This window comes from Rattus norvegicus, chromosome 1 (genome assembly GCF_036323735.1).
Source record: "Rattus norvegicus strain BN/NHsdMcwi chromosome 1, GRCr8, whole genome shotgun sequence".
NCBI lineage: Eukaryota > Metazoa > Chordata > Mammalia > Rodentia > Muridae > Rattus > Rattus norvegicus.
The window spans coordinates 207,369,594-207,390,943 of record NC_086019.1 but is presented as its reverse complement, the minus strand read 5'-3'; the positions used below and the strand labels follow the sequence as shown (position 1 = coordinate 207,390,943).

General features: G+C 43.6%; 1 protein-coding gene and 1 long non-coding RNA gene across 36 annotated transcripts in view; one reads left to right on the top strand and one right to left on the bottom strand.

Annotated features, from left to right (window-relative positions):
• Nucleotides 1-12,788, bottom strand: part of LOC108349673 (uncharacterized) — a 49,756-nt gene extending 36,968 nt beyond the window's left edge. The window contains exon 1 of the long non-coding RNA XR_001836062.3: nucleotides 11,336-12,788. This is a non-coding gene — a long non-coding RNA (uncharacterized LOC108349673). The remainder of the gene's footprint in view (nucleotides 1-11,335) is intronic.
• Nucleotides 1-21,350, top strand: part of Ins2 (insulin 2) — a 149,261-nt gene that overhangs the window by 31,055 nt on the left and 96,856 nt on the right. For 20 of the 35 annotated variants that reach the window (XR_010062674.1, XR_010062701.1, XR_010062695.1 and 17 more), the window contains 4 exons: nucleotides 10,978-11,115; nucleotides 13,899-16,276; nucleotides 17,797-17,928; nucleotides 19,931-20,144. The gene's annotated coding sequence lies outside the window, so the exon portion shown is untranslated. Of the gene's footprint in view, nucleotides 1-6,313; nucleotides 6,459-6,893; nucleotides 6,909-8,217; nucleotides 8,233-10,397; nucleotides 10,413-10,977; nucleotides 11,124-12,980; nucleotides 12,996-13,898; nucleotides 16,277-17,796; nucleotides 17,929-19,930; nucleotides 20,145-21,350 lie in introns of those variants that run through there. The other 15 variants (XR_010062672.1, XR_010062666.1, XR_010062665.1 and 12 more) reach the window with 11 other exon arrangements.

Below are 21,350 nucleotides of genomic sequence, written 5' to 3'. Positions count from 1 at the left end.
ACCCTTTATTATCCTTTGTAGTGCTGGGTTTGTAGAAAGATATTGTGTAAATTTGGTTTTGTCATGGAATATCTTGGTTTCTCCATCTATGTTAATTGAGAGTTTTGCAGGATACAGTAACCTGGGCTGGCATTTGTGTTCTCTTAGGGTCTGTATGACATCTGTCCAGGATCTTCTGGCCTTCATAGTTTCTGGCGAAAAGTCTGGTGTGATTCTAATAGGTCTGCCTTTATATGTTACTTGACCTTTTTCCCTTACTGCTTTTAATATTCTTTCTTTATTTTGTGCGTTTGGTGTTTTGACAATTATGTGACGGGAGGTGTTTCTTTTCTGGTCCAATCTATTTGGAGTTCTGTAGGCTTCTTGTATGCCTATGGGTATCTCTTTTTTTAGGTTAGGGAAGTTTTCTTCTATGATTTTGTTGAAGATATTTACTGGTCCTTTGAGCTGGGAGTCTTCACTCTCTTCTATACCTATTATCCTTAGGTTTGATCTTCTCATTGAGTCCTGGATTTCCTGTATGTTTTGGACCAGTAGCTTTTTCTGCTTTACATTATCTTTGACAGTTGAGTCAATGATTTCTATGGAATCTTCTGCTCCCGAGATTCTCTCTTCCATCTCTTGTATTCTGTTGGTGAAGCTTGTATCTACAGCTCCTTGTCTTTTCTTTTGATTTTCTATGTCCAGGGTTGTTTCCATGTGTTCTTTCTTGATTGCTTCTATTTCCATTTTTAATTCCTTCAACTGTTTGATTGTGTTTTCCTGGAATTCTTTCAGGGATTTTTGCGATTCCTCTCTGTAGGCTTCTACTTGTTCTCTAAGGGAGTTCTTTATGTCTTTCTTGAAGTCCTCCAGCATCATGATCAAATATGATTTTGAAACTAGATCTTGCTTTTCTGGTGTGTTTGGATATTCCGTGTTTGCTTTGGTGGGAGAATTGGGCTCCGATGATGCCATGTAGTCTTGGTTTCTGTTGCTTGGGTTCCTGTGCTTGCCTCTCGCCATCAGATTATCTCTAGTGTTACTTTGTTCTGCTATTTCTGACCGTGGCTAGACTGTCCTATAAGCCTGTGTGTCAGGAGTGCTGTAGACCTGTTTTCCTGTTTTCTTTCAGCCAGTTATGGGGACAGAGTGTTCTGCTTTCGGGCGTGTAGTTTTTCCTCTCTACAGGTCTTCAGCTGTTCCTGTGGGCCTGTGTCTTGAGTTCACCAGGCAGGTTTCTTGCAGGGGAAAAGTTGGTCCTACCTGTGGTTCCAAGGCTCAAGTTTGCTCGTGGGGTACTGCCTAAGTCCTCTCCGCGGCGGCAGCAACCCTGGAAGATCTGCGCCGCTCTTTCCGGGAGCCTCTGTGCACCAGGGTTCCAGATGACGTTTGGTGTTTTCCTCTGGCGTCTGGATGTGCACAGAGTGCAGTCTCTTCTGGTTTCCCAGGCGTGTCTGCCTCTCTGAAGGTTTAGCTCTCCCTCCCACGGGATTTGGGTGCAGAGAACTGTTTATCCGGTCTGTTTCCTTCAGGTTCCGGCGGTGTCTTAGGCGCAGGGGTCCTGCCGCTCCTGGGCCCTCCCCTACGGGAACCCAGAGGCCTTATACAGTTGCCTCTTGGGCCAGGGATGTGGGCAGGGGTGGGCAGTGTTGGTGGTCTCCTCCGCTCTGCAGCCTCAGGAGTGCCCACCTGATCAGGCGGTGAGGTCTCTCTCCCACGGGGTTTGGGAGCAGAGAGCTGCTGCGGGCCGGGATCTGCGGGTCAAACTTTTTTTTTTTAAATATTTTTTTAATGTTTTTTATTTTGGACCTGAGAGCATAAAGACACAGTGTAGGTAGCCAGAGGCCCCCGGTTCCATTGCAGACATGCACAAAAGCACCACTAGAGGATTTATAACTGAAATACATTATGAAATTAGGATGCTACTTTCGGCTTCCAGCGATTCTGTTAGTTGTAGATTCTAAACTAAGATTGTATGGCATTTTCCTTCACGCAGCAACTGAACTGAGTTCCAGAGAAAGGTAAGGAAGCAGGGCACCCCAGCCAGGCACAGGGATTTGGAAGCGTGGGCTGTGCTCGGCAACAGCCCGCCCTCGGAACTTAGCGAGCCACACGCAGAGATTTTGGAGCTCTGAGTCAAAAACTCTGCCAGACTGAGAAACAGGCTGCCCTGTCCGCAGATGCCTTGCTGGAAATGCCACAACCTCCAAAATCTCTGACACGTGCTTTCTTCTCCCAGGAACCCTCTCTCTGTCTTGGAAGTTCTGCCCCCGTTTCCTACACAGCTATTTGCCATCAGCTCTTTAGTATAACCAGTCAGCAGCGAGGCAACCTCTGACACAATTCTAGATTGTCTTTAGGCTGGTGAGGAAGAACAAATATTTACCAAATAGAAAACATGAGGAAAGGCCATGTAAAGGACAGTGACACAATCCTTCCAGCAGTTAGCTCTTGGCTTTCACTAAATTAACAACTTAATATATTCTAACCCAGTTTTTAAAAAAAGGTTACCCCAAGCAGGAAGATCTTAGTTCTCAGGAAAACTTGAAAAATCCTTACACCCAATGAAAATAATTTGAAAACCTTGGGCTTCACAGAAGGGCTTAAGCCTCCTTCAGAACCTGTAAGGGTGTCAGCTCATTTAAGAATCTGAGATGCTTGCACCCCAGAGGGAAGCTGCAGAAGATATAAGGTCCCAAGAAAAACCTGGGGAAGGCTGTAAGCCTTAATGAGATTCTGGGGAAGGAAGGCCACTGATCGCAGTGAAAAACTCAGGCACCATGAAAACCTCTAGGAAGTCTTAGCCTCCTGTGAGAATGTGGGGAAAGTGTAAAACTGTTTCACAATGAGACTGGGGAAACCCTGAGACTGCAGTGAGAAGCTATCCATAGCTTTTGTCCACAGTGAAAACCTGAAGGAAGCCTTCAGTCCCATGGAAAAATCTATCAAAGGCCGTATAGAACTTGTACTTGGTGGCTGTGATCCAGAATCTCTCCATGGCTTAAAACTTGTTCACTTATTCCCAGGTGCTGAGAACTTGGTAAACATTTTAGGCCCTAGTGAGACCCAAGGTATTGTCTTATCTTCCATGAACACATGGATACAAGTTTAAGAATCTGTGAGAACATAAGCAGGCTTTAGGCCGCACTTACCACCTAGAAAGACCTTGGGTCCTAATGAAAACATGGGGAATTGTTGATCCCTGGACAAACCGGGAGAAGCTTTTAGACCAAGGAAAAAGGAAAAAGCCTCAGGCATCACTGTGACTCAGGAATGTCTTAAGCCTCAGTGAGAATCTGTAGAAAGATTTAGCCCACAGAGAACATGAACATCGATTCAGGCATAAATGAAACTTTGCCTTAGATAACAGTAGGTATGTGGAGAAGTCCTTAAGATTCCTTGAGAACCTGTAGAAGTTTGGAGTTATGTTGAGATTCCGTGGAATGCCTTAGGCTTCAATGAGTCTTGGGGGAAGTCCTTGGATCACAGTAAGAAACTGAGCCTCAAGAATCGCTGTGAATACTTAAAAGGTTTTAGGCTCCTTTGAGAATCTAACCAACACCTAATTAGTGAGAACTTGTAGAAGGCCTTAAGCCCAAATTAGTACCTGTAGAATATTGAAGGCCCCAGAGAGAAAATGTGGAAGGACTTTAGACACAGTGCCTCAGAGAAAACCTGAAAAAAATTTAAAGCCACAGTGAGAATATTACAAAGGTTTTAAGAATTCCCCCAAAAAGTATTGGATGCCTTAGAGAGCCAGTGAGAATGTGGAAAAATGATTAGCCCCTGAAACCTGTAGAATATTTTAGGCCAGACATAGACCATGGGAAAGACCTTACACCCAGTGACAGTGCTCTAAGTTCTGATGGAATCTGTGAGAATTTGTGAAGATTTTTAGGACCCAGTGAACTTTGGACTCCAGAAAGAACTTGGGAACGGCTTGAAGACTCAGTGAGAATGTGGAAAAGATCTTAGACACTGTTGTGACTGTCCAGGAAGGGCTTAGGCTCCAGTGACAACCTGGGGAAGGCTTAGGTTTCAGTGAGACTTTGGAGGAGGCCTTGATCACTCTTAGAACCTTCAGTAGGCCTTAAACCTGAGTGAGAATAAGTAGAAAGTTTAGGCTCTAGAGACAATCTGCTAAGCCTAGGCTCTCAAAACAAATTAGGAGAAGGGTCTAGATTAATGTAGAATGTGCTAAAGACTGCAACCACAAATGAGAACTTGAACAAAGATTTCGATCACAGTGAGGAAACGGGGAGTGCCTTCTGTCCTAGTGAAAACCATGTATACACTGTGAGAATTTGGGGGAAATTGTTAGGTCCCAATGAGATCCTGGTTAATCCTTAAACTCCACTGAGAAATCAAGCAAGGCTTTCAAATCCAATGAGAACATAGGGAAGCCGTTTGATCCCAGGGGTAACCTGGGGGATGTCTTAAGCCCCAAATGAGACAATTTAGGGGATTTTGGATCCAATCCGAACCTGAGGAAGGCTTATGGTTTCAATGTGAATTTTGGGAAGCTGTTAGATCCCAGCGTAGACCTAGAGAAGACCATAAGCCCCAGTTAGAACCAGTAAAGTCTTTAGGCCTCAGGGAGAACTTGAAGAAGGCCTTCAGAACCTTGTAAGAAAATTTTTGCAGGTCTTCGAGAACACCTGAGAACTAGGGAATATTTTAAGCATAGTGATTCCTGATATTAACTTAGACTTCATTGAGAATCTACACAGGAAACTTAAGATGCAGTGACAACAGGAGTAAACCTTACAGCCCAGTAATGACCTTGGAAGGCCTTAAGCCCCAGTTACAACTTGAGTATCTCTTTAGAGACCAGAAAGAATCTTATTAGGCCATTGACTCAAGTGAAACCTCGGAAGGCCTTATGTCCCAGTCATACACTGGAAAAGGCCTTAGTCCCCAGTAAAATCATGGGGTAGCTTTATGAGTCACTGAGAACATTGGAAAGAGCTTGGGCCTCCCATGGAGACCCTGTGGAATGCTCTTCGCTCCAGCGCGTATTTATAGAAAATATATAGTAAGAGTAAAAAAAATCTGTGGAAGACTGAAGGCTTCAGTGTGCCTGGAAAAGGACTTAAATCCAACTGAGAATTTGGAGAAGGTCTCTAGCCCCACTGAGAAGCTGTAGAATGTTTAGAACCGTGTGATAACCTGGGGAAGGCCTTATTTTCCAGTGGGAACCTGAAGAATGTGTCAGGCTCAAGCAACAACCCCATGAGAACCTCCAAAATCAAAGGAAACCTGTCTAACCCCTGAGAGATTCTGTGGTACTGTGTCAAAATTGTTGGCAGTAATGAGACCTGGCTAGGCCTTAGTCTCAATGAGAACCTTGGCCCAGATTTAACCCCAATGAGTAGATACATAAGGCTTTAGACCCCAGTGACAATCCAGAAAGGACATAGACATTTTAAAAAAAATCTCAGAAAGTTTTAGGGGTAAGGTACAGCCTTGGAAGTCCTTATACTCCTGTCAGAAGCTAAGGAAGCATTAAGATTCTGTGAGAGGCTGGAGAGAGAGAGTTCAGAATTAAAGATCACTGACTATTCTTCCAGAGGTCCTGAATTTAATTCCCAGCAACCTCATGGTGGCTCATAATCATCTGTAATGGGATCTGATGCCCTCTTCTGATATGTCTAAAGACACTGACTGTGTATTCACATAAATAATTTTTTAAATTGGGTCTAAAATAAAACTCCTGTGATAACAAGGGAAACACTTAGGCCCCACTGAGACAGAATCATCCCAGCTTTAAGCTCATGCAATAGCCCGTAGAAGCTGTTAAACCACAGTGAGAACATGGAGAAGGCTTTCAACCAGTGAAGACCAGACAAAGGCTTTGTAGATTCTGTAAAACTTGGGAAAGATTTTAGACAACAGGGAGTCCTTCAGTAACACTTTTGTCTATGAGGAGAATCCAGGCAAGGCGTTGAGAGTGAATGACAACACTGTGAAGCCTTCTGCTCCAGTGTCAACACAGGAAAACCTTAGGACAGTGGAACTTACAGAAGGCTTTAGACACCAGTAAGGATTTGGGAAGCCTTTAGGCCCCAGTGAGAACCCAGAAAAGCTTTAAGACCCAGTGAGAATATGGGAAAGACCTTAGGACCAATTAAGACCCTGGGAAATGCCTTAAGCTCCAATCAGAAGCTGTATAATATTTTAGGCCTTAGTAAGAATGAAGGGAAGGCCTAAGATCTTGAGAAGCATTTTAAGAAGGCTATTAGCTTGTTATTTTTTTTTTTAAAAATGAAAATGCTACCTCCCTCTCCTGGACCCCCTCACTGAGAGTCTTCCCTTTACCCACCCCCTCCAGCTTTACCCCTGAGAATGCGAAATCCTGTGGTGTTCCCACACTCTAATGCCTCAAATCTCTACAAAATTAGGCATAACTTCTCCCACTGCGGCAAGACAAGGCAGCCCTGTACTACATATGTGCTCAGGAGCTCAGACCAGCCCAGGTATGCTCTTCGATTGTTGGCTCAGTCTCTGGGAGCTTCCAGGGTTCCAGATTAGTTGACATTGCTGGTCTTCCTGTGGGGTTCCCATACAATTCAGGGCTTTCAATCTTTTGCATAACTCTTCCATACGGATCTTTACCTCTATCCAATATGTGGCTGCAGGCATCTCCATAAGTCTCAGTCAGCTACTGGATAGAACTACTCAGAGGACAGTGGAATATGCGTGGCCCAGGGAGTGGTACTGTTTGGAAGTGTGCCCTTAAGGAAGAAGTGTGTCAATGTCGAGAGGTCTTTAAGACCCTCTTCCTAACCACATGGGAGCCAGTCATCTCCTAGCAGCCTTCAGATGTAGATGAAGAACTCTTCAGCAATGCCTGCCTCATATGTGCCTGGATGCTACCATGCTCCCACCTTAATGACAATGGACTGAGCATCTGAACCTGTAAACTGGTAATTAAATGTTGTGTATGAATTGCCTTGTTAATGGTGTTCACAGCAATAAAACTCTTAAGACAACAGCCATGCTAGGTTCCTATCAGCAAATATCATAGCATCAGTAATAGTTTCAGGGATTGATGCCGATCCATGACCTCGATCTCATGTTGGACCGGGCATTGGTTGGCCATTGCTTCAGGCTCTGCATCATCTTTCTCCCTGAATTTGTTTTAGACAGGAATAATTTTTGGTCAAAAGTTTCGTACATGTGTTGTGTCCCCAACCCTGCTCTCGGTGTCTGGCTTCTGGATATAGAGTCTTCAGGATCCATATTCCCACCGTTAGCCATTTCAGCTACCATCACACAATTGACTCCTGAGAGCCTCTCCATACCAAGTCTCTTGAGACTTTCTAGAAATTCCCCCACCCAACACAACCAGCAGCATATTTCCACTCATTCTCCTGGCCCTCTGGGCCTCTCTCCTGTCTTTTCCCATCCCTATCCTCCCATTCCTCTCTTCCCCTCTCTCACTCAGTTTCCACCCTTGCTCAGTCTCCCATGACTACTCTGTTCACCCTTCCAGGTGGGATTGAAGCATCTTCACTTTGGCCTTCCTTTTTCTTTAACTTCGAAGGTTCTGTGGTTGTATCATGAGTATTCGGTACTTTTGGGCTAATGTTTACTTATCAATGAGTACATACATGCATATGCTTTGGGGTCTGTCTTACCTCACTCAGGATGGTATTTTGTAGGTCCATCCAACTGCAAAATTCATGATGACCTCAATTTTATACAAGAATAGTATTCCATTGTACAAATGAACCACATTTTCTGTATCCATTCTTTGATTGCAGGACATCTGTGGTTAGGCACAGAGAGTACCTTAGAAAGTTTTATGCCCCAGTGAGTGTTGTGGGCAAGGCAGGAGGCTCCCATGAGAACCTGAGGATGTCTGTAGACCCAATAGAAAAATGGGAAGGCCTGAGAATCCAGCAGAAACATAGTTGGAACTTAGGTGTCAACGTTTGGTGAAGTGGGGTGCTAAGGGTAGAGCCTCATTAATCAGGACATAGGAGCACACAACCATAGTCAGCCAATGCACACTTATTCAAAATTTCAGCATCTTTTATGCAGAAAGCAGACTAAAGAATTCACACAATTTCTCACTCCCACCGGGTGCTGTTTACCTAGCATCATCTTACCTTGACTCATGGTGACCCAAACCTCCGTGTAAAATGAGAAATCTTTCTGCAGTCCAAGTCTTTGGTGTGATGTCTACTTAAACTATAAGCAAATTTACTTCTCATAAGAAATGGAATGTGAAGGTCACTTCCTCAGGTTTTCAGCTTACTTGGCAAAACAGCAGAATTCTGCCTTCTCAGTCTCAGTCTGCTGAAAATGGCAGGGACCCTGGTTGCCTTGAAGCTAGCAGGCTGGGAGCAGTCTCCTCATGCGATAGCTCTACACTTAGGCTCCAGTGAGACTGTTAGTAAACCTTATGATACCAATGAGAACATAGGGTATATTAAAATACAGTGAACTGGGAAGGCCTTTAACTCCACTGAGTGGCTTTTAGGCCATAATTAGAATTGGGGAAGGCCTTAGGCCTCAGAAATATTTTGGCAAAAAAAAAAAGGTCTAGTAGTCAAAACGTTGACCCGTTCTTAGGCCCAATGAAGCCTGTAAAAGGTTTTAGGCTTTACTGAGAAGATGGAGAAGGCTTAATGCCTCAAAAAGTCTTTGGAAAAGGCCTTAGAATGTAGTGGAAACCTAGTAACAGCATCAGTGAGTACTTATACCAATTTTCCTATTCTGTGAACAGAGAGAATGTCTTGAGACCTAGTGAATACCAGTATAAGGCTTTATAAACCCTAGAAATTTACAGGAATTTTTTTAGATACTATTGAGATCCTAACTAATACCTTCGGGGTGACAGAGAATGTTGGCAAGGCTATGAGATACAGAGAGAACATAGCAAAGGGGTTGGGCCACACCAAATGCCAGAAGTCTTTAGACCAATAATGAAAATTTGAAAAGGCCTTAGATTAAAGTAAGTAGTAGAAGGTTTTATCATAAAGTGAGCACCTGGAGAAGGCCAAAGTCCCCAGTGAGAATTTGAGAATACCTTAGATGCCAGTATAGACCAGAAGGAAAACTTAAGACTCGGTAATAATGGATATAAGATTGTTGGAGACAGGAAGACTATGGAAAAGTTCTTAGACACAGCTTCTAGAAAAATGTGAGAACTTGGAACAAATTTTCGGCTCTACTGGCAAGCCAAGCAATGCTTAAAGACCCAGTGAGAACATAGGAAAGGACGTGGATACAAGTCACAGGTCACCAGATAAGTCTTTGGACCCACTGAGTACCTGTAGGTTTTAGGCCTCAGAGGGAACATGGAGAATGCTATAGGACTCTTGAGCAATTGGAGAAGGCCTAAGACATATAGTCAGAACAAAGGTGGTCTAGACCCCAGCTAGAACCTGCAGACTGTGTTAGACCACAATAAGGACATGGGGGATGACTTTAGACCTAGTGAGAAACCTATCAATGACCACAGAAAACTTGTTAGAACAAGACTCAATTTTTAGGCACTACTCAGGCTCTGAGTAGTTCCTGGAGTTTTCAACAATAATGTGGACCATGCTTTAAGACCAAGGGAAGGTAAAGGTCTCTTAGTTTAGGTTTCTATTCCTGTGAAGAGACACCATAACCAAGGACAGCTTATCAAGGACAACATTTAATTAGTGTTGGTTTACAAGTTCAAAGGTTCAGTCCATTACCAGTGCTGAAAAATGGCAGTGTCCAGGAAGAAATAGAGTAAGAAAGAGCTAAGAGTTGTGCATACTAGCCAGCAGAAGACTCTTACTCACATTAGCCATAATGTGAGTATTGAGGGCTGTATTGAGATTTTAAACCCCACGCCTAAGTAATACCCTTTCTCTAACAAATTTACACTTCAGACAATCAGCCATGTAGAAGTACTCAAGTAGACCTCAGGAAATGCCTTGCTTAGGCTTTGCTGTGTTTCTCAGAAACACATTAGAAAACATTTAGAACCTGCAAAAAGCTTTAGCACACAACTGTACCAAAAAGAACTTAAGGGAGGAAAAATGTCTCTTTATAATAAGACCTTTAGCAACCTTCAGAACCTGTGGAATGTTAGAGGTCACAATGAGAACTCAAGGAGAGTCTTCAGACCTAGTGAAAATCCTGTTATGGTTTTCTAGATTCCTTGAGAACTTAAGAAAATATTTATCACCAATGGACATCCTGTGCATAGGTTCTGGGGAGAACCTGTGCCAGGCATTAAGACTCAGGAAAACTTGTTAAAATTGTTGACCACAGTGATGAAAAGTGAGACCTGAGTTCCTAGTAACAACCTGGGGAAAAGACTGAGGCTTCATTTTATCGTTGGACAAGGGTTTAAACCTGAGTCTGGTATTTAAATTATCCAGTATTTATACCAATAAAGCCATTGGAGGCATAAAGTGAGGAAAATCCTACTAGTTCAGGAGGTAACTTTATTTTCTGAACTATATACAAAAATTTTTTATGAGCCTGATTCTAAACTACTAGCTGTATAAAACTGTCTTTCTACCTGGCTAGTCTACCTTTCCCTTGAGTTCTTTCAAACCCAAGAGGGCTACTTAGCAAACTTTCCCAGGATCCTGTTTTACCTGTGCCTGGCATACTCTTCTGTGTTACCTGCAAGCCCAAAGAAAAAATTCACTCTTGAAGGGGAAATTTATGGAAACTCAGGTCATAGTGATGTTTTGCTGAAGCAGACACAAGTTACGGGATGTTTGCTAAAGCAGACATGTGAAAGAATCTTGAGGCTGATAGGTGAAATAATATTGTGTTGAAGCAGACACAGGTGAGGAGCCGTGACATTTACAAAGAGTATAGACATGAGCCCACAGACATTTGGAGGAGACTCTGACATTGGTTTTCCTTCCTCCAGCTCACTAGTCTTCACTGATGGTGATCAGGTATTAGTTTCCCTCATATAGAGTTGGTGATATTTTCTTGTAACTTCATAGAGAGTAACTCAGCCAAGAACTTCTTGTGATATTCCCACAGCTTCTTGTGACTTTCAAGAACTCTCTCGGATCCAGAGGACCCACTCTGTTTGTACAGGAAGGAGCTCCCTTTGCTGATTCATGGGTGGTGTCTGCCAGATGGATGGACTGGACAGAAACTGCAGCTTGATGTTTCCTGGTGAGCTAGTAGGTTGAACTGCTGGTATCCCCACAACAAAGATTGGAATCGCCCCAAAATGCTACTCGTAAACAGGTCCACTTCTCCCCATGTCCTTCCCCCTTAACCATTCCTTTTTTAATACCTCCGGTGGATGGTTGGCTAGAAGGAAGGTTAACACATTTAAGAACCCTTACTAACGAACATCTTGACAGATGTAAGCCAACATTCTATTGCTTACCTGGAGCTCCTTCTGTAAAGACTCTTTAAAGCCAGAGAGAAAAAGAGACAAAAACAGAAGAGGAAAGAAACATAAAGACAGAGACAGGTTAAGACTCAGAGAGATACAGAGTGACATAGAGCGATCTATCAAAGTCCAGTTGCTATAGAGAGAATCTCCAGGTCTTCTTCCACAACATCTGCTAGGTGAACAATGTCACTATAATGATTAGAGGGACTCCAAGCCAAGCCAGTCATACCATTCTGCTGACTTTGCCTCTGGCCACAAAAGAGGGAAAGAAGACCTCTTCCAAGCAATTTGCCTTAAAATAGGTGGGAACATTCCATTTTCAAGCATTCTAATTAACACAGGCTATAGGGGAACACCTAACCTGCATTCGAGAATATGCAGTATCAGTTTTAGCTTTTATAATTTGCTGACAATTAGATTGTCTATGTAACATAATCAAGTATCCTACACCCAGGTAGAACCTGGAGACAACTGTAAACTTTAGTGACTGTAGAATATTACAGGCCACAGTAAAAATTTGGAGAACAGGGAAGGCCTCAAAAAAAGTTTGTCAAAGTTCTTAAGGACCAATGAGAACCGTGAGGAGTGATCTTGCCCAAGTGCAAGGACCTGCCTAACGTTTTAGGCTAGAAAGAGAAAAGGAAAAATTTCAGAATATATAATATGGTAATTGCCTTATAGATGCTGTAAAAACATAGCAACATTTTTAGTCTTCAAACAATCCTTCAGTTTACCCTTAGGCTCAGTGAAAACCCTGGACAGGCTGTAAGATGAGTGACAAATTTGTGAGGTCTTAGGTCCCAGGAAGAGCTCAATGAAGGCCTAAGACACTAGTACATATCTGGGAAAACTGAGACTCATTTTAAAGTTGGAAAAGGTCTTAGGCCTTAACACTATTGGGATTGACCTGAGTTCACAGTATTCATTTGAATGAGACCTTAATCAGTAAAGGCTACCTGTCAGGATCACACCTTTATTCATTCCTTACAAAAGATCTTGCATAAAGGGGCTTACTTGGAGACAATGCGGACTGAAGACGAGGGGATGTGTTAGAGGGAGAGGAGTGAGGCAGGAGAGCACTGAGAAATAGAAGTAAGAACATAGAGAATGAGGAGAAGCAGAGGAATGGACATGAGGTAAGATAGTCAGATGAGAGAACAGTCACCAGGACACAGAAGGAGGAGGCCAAATGAAGGACGTGATGTAAGAGAGTGAGACCTACGAGGAATGGAGAGCAAGGAAGAACTTTAGAACGAGGGGAAGGAGGGGGACGAGGGAGAGAGAGAGAAACAGTGAGAAACAGAGAGAAAAGAAAAAGACACATGAGAAGAGAGGCAGAGAGCTGTAGTTAGTGGTAGGCAGTCCTTTTATACAAAGCCCATAACGGTTACACTTGGTGGAAGTCGCAGTTTATGATGTAAGCATTTGCTACGTCCTGGGAATGATGTGGTGGAACCACTTGTTATCTTAACTCTAGAAACAGCCTTAGATCATAGAACCTGGTAATGTCTTTAGAATGCTAGGATATTCTGGAGGCCTTATCCCAGTGAGTAACTAAGTAACGCTTTGGACACCAGAAGTATGAGGGATGATATTAGACCCCTGTGAGATAAGAGGGAAGGCTTTAAAATAAAGCCTTCAGGAAAACCGGGTAAGGATTGTTTCCAGGAATAAAATAGGTAAAATTTGGGATGCCAAATTGAACTTGAGAAACACCTCGCTCTAGAAAAATGCAGGGGAAGGTCTTAGGTCCCATGGAGATCCTTAGGAAGAACCTTAGGAAGGAATCCATAGAGGTCCGAGTACTGAGGACGGCCCTGGATCCCTGTGACTCCCTAAAGAGGTCTTAGTGAATGGTGAGAGGTAAAGGCCTTCTCATACTCTCAGAAACTGGGACACCCTCTGGGAACAGATGAGTACTCAAGAGACATTAATCTGCAAGGAAGTCCAGTGAGAATCTCAAAATATTTACATTCAAGTTAGCATCTTATGACGGCCATGAGCCCCAGTGAGTGTCATGAGCAGGGAGGAAGGTATTTGTCCTCTTAGCAAAAGGGACAAGTGGTCATCCTGAGGTTCTCCACCCATGGTTCCCACAAGTTCCTAACCACTATGCTATTCCTCCCTGTTCAAGGCTGCTCAGTCTATGGCAGTTCCAAGTTTTCCTTACGATCTATAGCCCCCAGGTGGTTGTACCTGAATCCAAGAACTTCCTCAGTATGATGAACATAATTTTTTTTTTTTTGGTTCTTTTTTTTCGGAGCTGGGGACCGAACCCAGGGCCTTGTGTTTCCTAGGTAAGCGCTCTACCACTGAGCTAAATCCCCAACCCCGATGAACATAATTTTAAAAAAAAAGCATTTGAGTTATATGAAAAGAAAAGCTTAAGTCTGTAAACACACAGTGCCCAGCCTGTGCCTGATAATCAGACTGCAGGTATATCAATGACTAGAGATAATCAGACATGTGTCATAAGAAAGTAACAATGCCACCTCCCCACTTGAGAGTACATAATCAGAGAACAAAAGTAATTCATAGTACTTTGCACTTACAGGACTGCTGAAGACTTTGAAAGGGACTATGTTGGTCTTCCCTACGGATGGAGGGTTTCCTGCGATCTTAACCATTCAACTGCCTCCTTCCATGAAATAATTGAGCCAAGATTCAGATAAGATTCTTCAGGCAGGTGAGATGCTTGGGAAGGTAGATTTTTGACCTTAGTTAGGAACTTGGCCGAACACCTATGGGAAGACACTCAGCATAAGAAACTACATCTTTTCTTCTAGCAACTGTGCATACCGACCGTCGAGATCAAAACAGGCAGGGAATTACTGGGTAGGCCTTAGGTGTCCATGAGATCCTGGGATGGCATGAGGCTCCAGGTAGACACAGGAGACTGCTCAGAACCTAGTTTCAACCTGGGATATTATTAGACATCAGTGAGACTCTGACAGAAGAAAAGGTACCAGTTACATCCTCCTGACAGCATGACACCTCAATGATAATTTAGAGAAGGTAATAGTCCCCTAAAAATACCGGGGAAAAACTTTGGACCCTGGAAACATCATAGAAATGGAACAGGTTCCAGTGAGACCCTGGAGCAGGATTGAGTCCAAGAGAGAACCAAGGAAAACATTCAAGTCCAAGGAGGTCCTAAGGAAGACTTTAAGCCTTAATGAGAATCTAAGACAGACTTTAGATCCGAAGGAAAATCTCTGGGAAGCCATAGCCATGAGTGAGAAGGAGGGGAATGATTTCTTCCTCAGTGAGAATGTGGAAGACTGTTAGAACCAGTGAAAAAACACAGTTTGGATTTGGTGAGGCCTTAGGTTTCTGTGAATACCTTTTGAAAGCCTTGGGTTGCAGTAAGAACACCAAAAGCTCTTCTATGCCAGGGATGTATTGGAGAAGACTTTAAACGCTGTGTGATCCTGGGGACATTCTTAGACCTGACAGAGAATCTAGGCAAAACCTTAGGTTCAACTTTGCAATATTGTAGGACACAGATCGAACCCTGTCAAGGCCTGAGATCTTGTGTTTCTCAGGAAGGCCTAACATACCAGTGTAATCTTTCCAGAAGTTGACGACACACCGAGAATCTCTAAGATCCTTTCTGTTTCACAAAGAAACTAGGGAAGACAGGAGGTCTCAATAACACTTTGAAGAAGGCCTTTAGCCACATGGAGATCTTTTGGAATGTTGGACGTCGTATTTCGAACATGAAGAAAGCCTTCATTCCCTGTGAAAATCTCGGATGGGTTCCTAGACTGCAATAGAAGTTAAGAAATATATCGGCCCACTTGATACCCTGTGCATAGGCTCTAGCAAGATGCTGTGCAAGGAATTAGGCCACAGATACGACTTTGGAAAGCTGTAGGCCACAGGGGTAACCTGGGAATTCTTGTGGGCCTTGGACCATAGGCTTCATTGTGTCTTTGGAGGGAGGTCTTAAAGCATACGTAGTGTTCCCATTTAAATTATCCAGTCCTGCTTTTTGTATTGTGATGCTAATTCTGCCCCCAGACAGCAGACCACAAAATACCCAGGTGATTTCATGGGAACCGTCTTCCTATATTAACCTGTCAATAAATCTAGAGCTTCTGATCGGAGACTAGAAGGGAAAGGTGAGACTGGAGGTTTGACGGTGGTAGCAGCTGGAGAGAGGGAAGGGCAAAAAATCAAGGAGAGCGGCCTGTAGAGGAGGAGCTGAGATCGACCTGATTGCATTGGATTCTATGTTCTATATATGGTCTCATTGGCTTTGGAAATTAGAGCAACAAATTGGCTCCAAACCTGGGGATTAGAACCCAAGCAACTTGAGGGAAAATTCACTCCTCCCCACTATAGGCAAGTAGGGCTGGGCTGTAAAGTTGCCTTGGGGTGAAAATGAAACACCTAGTGGGTCTACAAGGTTCTATACATCTACTGAGAATCTCCCTCCCTAAGCCCCATTTAGACCATGACAGTAACCCATCTCTGAGTTCAGACTTACCCCAGTACCAATGTCACAACATAGTTGGGGTTCGTTGAGCCTAAATGGACCAAGGACGCTGGGGCAGGTCTTCCTGTGAAACATCAGAGCTTAGCATCAAGAGGTGAAAAAATGGTAGCCCACTTTGCAAAGGCTTCTCACGGGCACAGGAAGCTGATCAGGTGTCTCCACCAAAGCAAGCCTTCCTGTGCTCGCTTTCCTTTCTCTCCCATGTCTCAACAGGACACAGAACAGCCAGACCTGCTGTACAGACGGCTTGCACTGCAGACAGCCCCAGATCGCAGCACATAGTGCCAGCAGCCGTGCAAACAGAGATGGCTCAGAAGGCTTGGGTCCTTCTCCAATTAGCTCGTGCCTGCATATAAATATTTGGAGAGTAGTGCGGTGTTTTGAAGGAACAAGAGAGAGAGTGAGAGAAAGGCACTAGAACACTGAATCAGGTAAGAAAATATACAGACACACACGCACGCACACACACACACACACACACACACACACACACACATACACACACACCTGAATTATTATAACCAAATAGATAACCTTGGTTTTCCTGAACTGCCAATTTGGATAGTTCCTAAGGAATAGATGTAAAAGACAATTTTCATTATTACAATTTCAATTATTTTTATGTACTATGTGTTCTCAGAACACAGGACTCTCAGTAAAAACAAAAAAGTATAAGTAATTGAGGAGAGTACAAGATAAGATTTTACACAACAAAAAAAATACAGGAAAGTGAAGTCTGGATACAGGACCTGGAAAGGTTGCTAGAACAAAGTACCGAACTTCATATATCAGACCCGAGAAGAGAAATAGCAACAAACTTTAGAAGCTGAGCCTAGAGAACGGATTAGAGGTTGAAAATCAATATTAGGGAGATTCAGAGAGAAAAAAAGACAAATTTAGAAGAGAGAGAGATTAAAAGAGAGAGAAAGAGAGACAGAGAGACAGAGAGAGACAGAGAAATGCAAAGAAAAGAAGAGGTGAGAACATAGAGAGCTGTAGTGGTAGGCAGTCCTTTTATACAAAATCCATAACTGGTACAATTGGTGGCAGTGATGACTTTGGGCTCCAGTGAGTATTGGGGATGACATTAGACCCCTTTGAGATAACAGGGAAGGTTTTCAGACACAGCCTTCCTGAAAACCTTGAAAGGCCTTCTGTCCAGCAATATACTTGGTCAGAATTGAGGTGCCAACGTGAATTTCAGAAACTCTGTAGAAGGAAGAAACTCCTTAGGGGAAGGTCTTAGGTCCCACGGAGATCCTGAGAAGGTCTGAGCACTGAAGTAGATCCTTAGGAAGGAATCCATAGAGGTCCGAGTACTGAGGACAGCCCTGCATCCCTGTGACTACCTAAAGAGGTCTTAGTGAATGGTGAGAGGTAAAGGCCTTCTCATACTCTCAGAAACTTGGAAACCCTCTGGGAACAGATGAGTACTCAAGAGACATTATTCTGCAAGGAAGTCCAGTGAGAATCTCAAAATATTTACATTCAAGTTAGCATCTTATGACAGCCATGAGCCCCAGTGAGTGTCATGAGCAGGGATGAAGGTATTTGTCCTCTTAGCAAAAGGGACAAGTGGTCATCCTGAGGTTCTCCACCCATGGTTCCCACAAGTTCCTAACCACTATGCTATTCCTCCCTGTTCAAGGCTGCTCAGTCTATGGCAGTTCCAAGTTTTCCTTACGATCTATAGCCCCCAGGTGGTTGTACCTGAATCCAAGACTTCCGCAGTATGACAAACATAATTTTTGAAAAAGCCTTTGAGTCATAAGAAAAAAAAGCTTATGTCTGGAAACCTGCAGTGCCCATCCTGTGCCTGATAATCAGACTGCAGGTATATCAATTACTAGAGATAATCTGACATGTGACAGAACAAAGTGACAATGCCACCTGCCCATTGAGAGTATATAATCAGAGAACAAAGGTAATGCATAGTACCTTACCCTTACAGGACTGCTGAAGACTTTGAAAGGCACTATGTTGGTCTTCCCTACGGATGGAGGGTTTCCTGCGATCTTAACCATTCAACTGCCTCCTTCCCTGAAAGAATTGAGCCAAGATTCACATAAGATTCTTCAGGCAGGTGAGACGCTTTGGAAGATAGATTTATGACCTTAGTTAGGGACTTGGCCATATACCTATGGGAAGACACTCAGCATAAGAAACTACATCTTTTCTTCTAGCAACTGTGCATACCGACCGTCGAGATCAAAACAGGCAGGGAATTACTGGGTAGGCCTTAGGTGTCCATGAGATCCTGGGATGGCATGAGGCTCCAGGTAGACACAGGAGACTGCTCAGAACCTAGTTTCAATCTGGGATATTATTAGACATCAGTGAGACTCTGACAGAAGAAAAGGTACCGGATACATTCTCCTGACAACATGACACCTCAATGGTAATTTAGAGAATGTACTAGTCCTCTGAAAATACCTGGGAAAAGCTTTGGACCCTAGAAACATCATAGAAATGGAACAGGTTCCAGTGAGAAACTGGAGCAGGATTGAGTCCAAGAGAGAACCAAGGAAAACATTCGAGTCCAAGGAGGTCCTAAGGAAGACTTTAAGCCTTAATGAGAATCTAAGACAGACTTTAGATCCGAAGGAAAATCTCTGGTAAGCTATAGCCATGAGTGAGAAGGAGGGGAATGATTTCTTCCTCAGTGAGAATGTGGAAGACTGTTAGAACCACTGAAAAACCACAGTTTGGATTTGGTGAGGCCTTAGGTTTACGTGAATACCTTTTGAAAGCCTTGGGTCGCAGTAAGAACGCCAAAAGCCCTTCTATCCCGGGGAGGTATTGCAGAAGACTTTAAATGCTGTGTGATCCTGGGGACCTTCTTAGACTGACAGAGAATCTAGGCAAAACCTTAGGTTCAACTTTGCAATATTGTAGGACACACATCGAACCCTGTCAAGGCCTGAGACCTTGTGTTTCTCAGGAAGGTCTAACATGCCAGTGTAATCTTGCCAGAAGTTCACGACACACTACATGTCTCTAAGATCCTTTCTATTTCACAAAGAACCTAGGGAAAACAGAGGTCTCAATAACACTTTGAAGAAGGCCTTAACCATATGGAGATCTTTTGGAATGTTGTACGTCGCATTTCGAACATGAAGAAAGCCTTCATTCCCATCCCTACATTCCATGAGAAATTGAGGAATATATTGGCCCACTTGATACCCCGTATAGGCTCTAGCAAGATGCTGTGCAAGGAATTAGGCCACAGATACGACTTGGAAAGCCACAGGGGTAACCTGGGAACCCTTGTGGGCCTTGCGCCATAGGCTTCATTGCGTCTTTGGAGGGAGGTCTTAAAGCATACGTAGTGTTCCCATTTAAATTATCCATCCAGTCCTGCTTTTTGTATTGTGATGCTAATTCTGCCCCCAGACAGCAGACCACCAAGTACCCAGGTGATCTCATGGGAACCGTCTTCCTATATTAACCTGTCAATAAATCTAGGGCATGTGATTGGAGACTAGAAGGGAAAGGTGAGACTGGAGGTTTGACAGTGATAGCATTAGGAGAGAAAGAAGGGCAAAAGAGCAAGGAGAGTGGCCTGTAGAGGAGGAGCTGAGATTGACCTGATTGCATTGGATTGTATGTTCTATATATGGTCTCATTTGCTTTGGAAATTAGAGCAACAAAATGGCTCCAAACCTGGGGATTAGAACCCAAGCAACTTGAGGGAAAATTCACTCCTCCCCACTATAGGCAAGTAGGGCTGGGCTGTAAAGTTGCCTCGGGGTGAAAAATGATACACCTAGTGGGTCTACAAGTTTCTATACATCTACTGAGAACCTCCCTCCCATGCCCCATTCAGACCATGACAGTAACCCATCTCTGAGCTCAGATTTAGCCCCAGTACCAATGTCACAACATAGTTGGGGTTCGTTGAGCCTAAAAGGACCAAGGACGCTGGGGTAGGTCTTCCTGTGAAACATCAGAGCTTAGCATCAAGAGGTGAAAAAATGGTAGCCCACTTTGCAAAGGCTTCTCACGGGCACAGGAAGCTGATCAGGTGTCTCCACCAAAGCAAGCCTTCCTGTGCTCGCTTTCCTTTCTCTCCCATGTCTCAACAGGACACAGAACAGCCAGACCTGCAGACGGCTTGCACTGCAGACAGCCCCAGATCGCAGCACATAGTGCCAGCAGCCGTGCAAACAGAGATGGCTCAGAAGGATTGGGTCCTTCTCCAATTAGCTCGTGCCTGCATATAAAAGATTTGGAGAGTACTGCGGTGTTCTGAATGGAAAAGAGAGAGAATAAGAGAAAGGCACTAGAACTCTGAATCAGGTAAGAAAAAATACAGACACACACACGCACACGCACACGCACACACACACCCAGACACACTCACCTGAATTTTAGTAACCAAATAGATATCCTTGGTTTTCCTGAACTGCCATTTTGAATAGTTCCCAAGGAATACATGTAAAACACAATTTTCATTATTACAATTTCAACTATCTTTGTTTACTATGACTTCTGAGAAGACAGGACTCTCAGGAAAAACAAAACAGTATAAGTAATTAAGGAGAGTACAAGCAAAGGTTTTACACAACAAAAACATACAGGAAAGGGAAGTATAGACACAGGAGCTAGAAAGGTTGCTAGAACAAAGCTTCCGAACTTCATATATCAGACCCAAGAACAGAGAAATAACAATAAATTTTGGAAGCTGAGCCTAGAGAACGGTTTAGAGGTTGAAAATTAAAATTAGGGAGATACAGAGAGAAACAATGACAAATTTGGAAGAGAGAGGGATAGGGAGAGAGAGAAAGAGAGAGAGGCAAAAGAAAAGAACTGGTGAGAACATAGAGAGCTGTAGTAGTATGCAGTCCTTTTATACAAAACCCATAACTAGTACAATTGGTGGCAGTGATGGCTTTGGGCTCCAGTGAGTATTGGGGATGACATTAAACCCCTTTGAGATAACAGGGAAGTCTTTCGGACACAGCCTTCCTGAAAACCTTGGAAAGCCTTAAGTCCAGCAATATACTTGGTCAGAATTGAGGTGCCAACGTGAATTTCAGAAACTCTGTAGAAGGAAGAAACTCCTTAGGGGAAGGTCTTAGGTCCCACGGAGATCCTGAGAAGGTCTGAGCACTGAAGTAGAACCTTAGGAAGGAATCCATAGAGGTCCGAGTACTGAGGACGGCCCTGGATCCCTGTGACTCCCTAAAGAGGTCTTAGTGAATGGTGAGAGGTAAAGGCCTTCTCATACTCTCAGAAACTTGGAAACCCTCTGGGAACAGATGAGTACTCAAGAGACATTATTCTGCAAGGAAGTCCAGTGAGAGTCTCAAAATATTTACGTTCAAGTTAGCATCTTATGACGGCCATGAGCCCCAGTGAGTGTCATGAGCAGGGAGGAAGGTATTTGTCCTCTTAGCAAAAGGGACAAGTGGTCATCCTGAGGTTCTCCACCCATGGTTCCCACAAGTTCCTAACCACTATGCTATTCCTCCCTGTTCAAGGCTGCTCAGTCTATGGCAGTTC